The following is a 6,038-nucleotide window of genomic DNA, read 5'->3' on the forward strand; positions in this document are numbered from 1 at the left end:
AAAACACTGACACATGGCCATTGCTCAATTGTCTTTTCAGCCAAAAACTCAAAGATTTCCAGTTGTTAGCTGTAAAAATGGAGAGAACAGCAGGTTTTAGGTTGGGATTTTTTGCCAAATATTTAGCAAAAGCTACAATAATCATTTTTCATCATTTATTTCAGCTTCGATTTCAGCCCCGAGTCCCGTGTTTCTGCCCCGTTTCCCTGCTTCAGCAAAGTTTCATGTCGTGGTGGTGACAATAATAACAAGCAGCTCTCATCTTGGCTTCTGCTGCCTTGTGATATGCGGCCAGGCTGCTGCATTATACAGAGGGGTTGTACAACTACATTTTAATCCACTCGTGTTTCTGGCCTGATAAAAGGATTCTCTCCATCTCTTTCTGTTTAATTCACACCATCATCAATCAAATGTGTCCCTGCTCGCCCCCCCCCCCCCTCCCCCCCTCCTCCAGGGTTTTGGGGATCTGCAGCAGATAGGTTGGGGGTCCCCCGAGGGGGTTAGGGACAAGACGGACCGGTCACAGATGCCACAGAAATTAAAATGCAAGAGTCTGTGCAAGGTGTTACATTTCTCAGACATGCTCATTTGCAGTAATATCTGAGCGACATAAGGAGGCTTATCTGTGATTTTACATACGACGCTCATAAGATTATGTGAATATGATAAATAAATTGCTCCTTGGCTGTGCTATCTCCACAGTGTGACTACAAGTGTGGAAGATTCCTTAGACTGTTTTTGTCTCCTACCATTGTCTGCACATGACAGTCGCCACAGGCTACTTAGTAATGAATATGTGCCTGTAGCATGTGTGCTGCGTGGAGCCTATGAATAGAGTAAATATGCACATCTCTGCACAACAGGTCAGCGTCTGATCACAAATAGAAGAGAATATGATCAACCGCAGAATGGGATTCTGAAACTACAAAGGAATTATGTATAAACAACTGCTCAGTGTGTGACTAAAGTGTCACTTGATGATGTCTGATATCCCAGCAAACCCTTTTTGTCTAAATAAGGCTACAATTCTGTGTTCCTCATCATCTTTCATAAACATCCATAAAGCTCTGATGATAGCTCTCTTTATGTGACACATGAATGTACACTCCTCTGACAGGTAATATAAAAATAGAGTTGTTTTGAAAAGCCTATGTTGAGCTATTTCATGACACGCATATAAAAGAAAAGCATTGCCAGCAGATTTGTACGTGTAACATGGTTAGCACTGAGTTGTGATGTTATTTCATGCTACAGGAGAGCAGCTTCATCTTCTTAAAGCTTCAAGATGAAAAAAGTCAAGATTCTTACAAAGCCATATATGGTTTTTCATCAGTTTGTGCACAAATACGTCAACCCTGCATTCACAAAAACATTTAAAGGAGACCTGTTCACTTTCAGCTCCGCATGTCATGGTGCCAGTTTTTTGTAATGTCTTTGTTGTGTTTTGTGGTCCACGTTTTATTTGTTGGTTTTGTTGCGTTTCTTTTTCCCTCTGTGTTTCTCTCACATCGTGTTTATCGTTATTCTTCAAGTCTCGCTATTAATTATTTGTGTTTTGGTTTTACTTATCTGCTTTAGGTTCAGGGTTCGTTTTCTCGTGGGTTTTTTATTTGTTTGTTACTTCTTGCTTTTGGTCCTTTCCCATCTTTGTCATTGTCTGCCCTGCCCTCATTGTTTTCACCTGCGCCTGATTGCTTCCACCTGTGTCTCATTTCATTTCCTGTGTCTCAACAAAAATGGACAATAGAAGACTGGAAAATGTTGCCAGGCCTGATGATCTGGATTTTTGTAGGGTCAGAATTCAGTGTAACCAACATGAAAGCATATTTGCATCCTGCCTTGTGTCAACAGTTCAGGCTGCTGGCGGTGTAATAGTATGGCACAAATCCTTTGTTGGACCTGAACATCATTTAAATGCCACAGCCTAAAGTGCTGTTGTTGTCCATTTCCATCCCCTGGTGACCACCAAGAGGATAACATGCCTTTTTACAAAGCTCAAATTATCTCAATGTGGTTTCTTGAACAAGACAGTGAGGTCACCAGATCTCAATCCAGTAGAGCACCTTTGGGATGTGGTATGATGGAAGATTTACATCATGGATGTGCAGCCAAAAATCTGCAGCCACTATTTGATGCTATCTTGTCAATATGAACCAAAATCTCTGAAGAATGTTTCCAGATGTCTCTTTTCTGTTGCCTTTGTTAGTTTGTCTATTTGAGCTCCACTTGCCTTCCTCCAGCTCCTCACTTTTGATTTTTATGCATATTTGCAGTTTGTTGCAACAGTAAACATTGTCTGCCTTTGTGTCCTGTCTTTGAACCCTCTAACCAACACCTATTGACCCTGTATTGTTATTCTTGGATCCTATTAGAGTAGCTTTGCATGAATGACAGTATAAAATAACCTTTTAAAAAAAAAATCTTGTAACATGCGTTGGTGCAGCCACTTTTACTGAGATTTACTCCATCTGAAACAAGCTGTTTTAGCACCCTTCCTCCTCCTCCTTCTGAGCCAGCTTTCTTCCGATTGGTTGTCCCCTGCACATTACTTTCACTTAGCTTACATTGTTATTTGCTACTTTGGCCATGTTTAATATGGGCATTCACCTCTTTAGCAGTGATTATATATTATAGATTTCTTCACAGAGAGCAAACATCAGATTCTCTTTCACAGTGACCCAACTTTAATGTTGAGGATCATCACTAGGGTTAAGGGCTTGGACTCCAGCTATAATTAGGAGACTAATCAACAGTTGAAGAGGCCAGTTTTCAAGCCTGAAGGCACTGGCCTTTAAGACTTTCACAGGGTTGTGCAGCATGAATTCATCCCCCAGAGTCAGAGGGGTAACAAAGAGTTCTACTTCACTGTCCTGAGGCGTCTGAGGAAGGACGCTCAGAGGAAACGACCTGAGCTTTGTGGAGGACATCCAGCTCACATTGCAAAGACACAAGTACAATAGAAAACCAAAGTGTTACAACTCTGACAAAGCAGTCTGCTTTAAGGAGGATATCAGTCAAATTTAAGTCAAGCGCATTGTTTGCTGTTTATATTTATAGGTGAAGTTCTGATAAAGCTCACCATCGATGGAAATACGTGTGAAGGAAATACCAAACATTGCATTAAAAGCAGCATAAACTTTTACATAGGTTGGTGTTTATGTTTATGCTGAGATTCAATGCCCTCTACCATCATATGGTGGTGCATTCAGACTGAAAGCAAACCAAAGGGCAGAGGAAGGACAGTTTAAGATCATCATAAACTGCAAAATTTTATATAATATTCTGATAAAGGATTTTATAAATCTGGAAAGTTCTAACATTACAACAATCCGTACCTAACTAGGTGTCTTAATTAAAGTTCCATGAAACAAATGATATCAAATAATTGTCTTTTCATTGTATTAAAGACAAAGTTACACTACTGATCAATAGAAACAAACTAGGTTCTCATAACCCAGCATTCTGTTAGCTGTATGGCAGCAGCAGCACCATCTGTGCCACACAGGAGGCGTTCAGACAGAGTATTGAAATTTTTGGTTACTCATATTTTAAAGCACTCAATATACAAACAATTTAGATATATGCTTGACATATATATGTATATACACACACACAGTGTGAGTAAAAAGTGGGCCATTGATCTCCCTGTGCTGATTCCTGGACTGTGTGTAAAAACCACACACAGAGAACTGTGGATGTGCCTCAAAAACCCAGTAAGACGGAATATAATTTGTACCCAGTCTGACTCACTCTGGCTCTGTTGCAGGGTCAGGACCTCTGTAAAGACATTTCTTCTTCCCTTCATAAATTCCCTGACAGTTTCTTGTGCTTTCACTGCCTGTTTGTTAAGCCTTGAGTGTTTTGCACAGGACCACAGTTGCTCTGTGTTTCAGATCGCGTAAAGGCCCACGACAGACTTTAATGCTCTCAACATTTTATCTGTTTTGAAAGGACAAAGGATGCAAACATGCACGGTGTAGTTATGTAGTTTAACAGGCTGCTTTTCCACTCTGTAGCCTTGTAAGACAACAGCAGGTGGCAGGTGTAGGAGGAGGAGAAAGTAAACGTGTTCCCCCTCTTCAGTCTTTCTGAACAGTTGAATTTGACTAAAGGATTAAGTGTCCAACATTAATCGTGGGCTAATCTTGCAAGTGGTTTCTGAAAGTCAGTGCAGCTATAATTTAATCAGATAATGTCATCACAGTTTATAGAGCAAAATGGAAGGTTTACAGACAGTTTGCTTTCAGTTGATCACCTCCACACACACACACCGGGCTTTGTTTTTATGCTGAAATAAATCTTTTTCAATACAAAAGAAGAACCAAATGTTGCATTTGAAAGAAACTAAGTAAGTGCCTGATGGGCTATAAACTGTATACAGGATGTTTACGTGTTAAAGTCTGAGCTTATATAAATGCTGTGTTATTAGTTAAATGTCAGTGACGCATACTTTACATCCACTCTGCGTGTTCGCCTAAACATAAAAATGTCCCATTTGTACTATGAGTTGGTTTAATAATCTTCATCATTTTATTATCTTAGTGAAATATGCCACATAAAAAATTGCTTTTGCTCTCACTGTAACTACAGCCCTACTTCATAGTCGTAGTTAGTAGTTTGTGGGACAAAAGTATAAATATTTCATAGCAAGTAAATAATTTAACACCTGTGTATTCCTCTGTGATTCGCTACCAGCTCTGATCCAGTCTCTTCAAGACATCTTTTGTGGATGGAGAGCCCCTTAGCCTAAATGACACTTGGCCAAATAGCACTTAAGTACATACTCAATATTTTAACAGGGCCATGCAAGGAAGCTGTGGAGTGGTTGAGCAGTTTAAAGCAGAACAGGTGGATTGTTCTTGGTGTGGAGGCTCAAGCATGAAGCTCTTATTAGTGTCTGAAGAGCTTTCTGCTCAGATCTAGATCAGTTCACTCACAAGTGCTGTGAAACAAGTAGACAATTATTGTTATATCATTAGAATCTGTATGAAGAAGTATGCAGGTTTATGTATTTTAAAGAATGATGCAAATCCATGAATAGAGTAACAACAAAATAGCACTGACCCAGTATTTAATGTAAGAACCTTTTTAATTTGAAGTGCAATGAATGGCTTAAATACATGTGGGACTATCAGTAGTTTTCCTGAATTTATTTATGTTATGCTGTTTTCAAAGAGCACCAAATACTTTTATTTTGTCAAGAAAATGACGTTGACCTCCTTTGCCATCTCTGGTGTGGTGCACTGGGTTATTGCAATAGTGAAACAGATCTTTTCCTCTCACCTCATCTCAAACGTTAAGGATTTCTTGACATAACATTTGAATGCATTCAGTCAGTTATTATACCATGATCTTTTCTAAAGTCTAATCAAGTAATTTTTGTCATCTAAACTGCAGCAAGTGAAAGTAAAAAGTAAACAAAAAAGAGCAAATAAAGTCCAAGTAGTAAAATAAACTAAATAAAAGCCTCCAAACTGTACAAAGATACTCTACCACGATAATCCCTAACATTCTAATATAGACTTTATCACTGTTTAAGCGAAGTTATCTTGTGGTAGCTAATAATGCTGCATTCAGTGCATCAAGGCACTGATGTCAAACAACACCTTTTGTATGTCTTTGCAATGCTGGGAGCATCTGACAGGATGGCAAGATTTGACACCCCCAGGATGATGTTCATCAATGTGTATTGTTAATTTGCTTTTCTTTAATGCTGTGGTACTTATTGCACATGAATACCTCGTTAAATAGGCCAAAATTGGCTGTGGGCCAGTGGCACCCGTTGGTAACATTTTGTCTGGCCCAAAAGTGCGACAAGGACAAATGAAGCATCAGCAGTTCATGTCATATTTTAAATAAGGCCGGACAAAACTAGACTAAGGAGACATTTCTCTTCAGTTTCCATTTTCCATTTTAGCATACTAGCAGACTGAGCCTTCCTAACATTGAAAATGACAGTTACCAACAAAATCCATTGTTCTTTGAACACAACACTAAAAGCACTAACTTAATGTGTTTGAGTGCATTTTTCTTCTGTG

Source organism: Astatotilapia calliptera, chromosome 20 (genome assembly GCF_964374335.1).
Source record: "Astatotilapia calliptera chromosome 20, fAstCal68.1, whole genome shotgun sequence".
NCBI lineage: Eukaryota > Metazoa > Chordata > Actinopteri > Cichliformes > Cichlidae > Astatotilapia > Astatotilapia calliptera.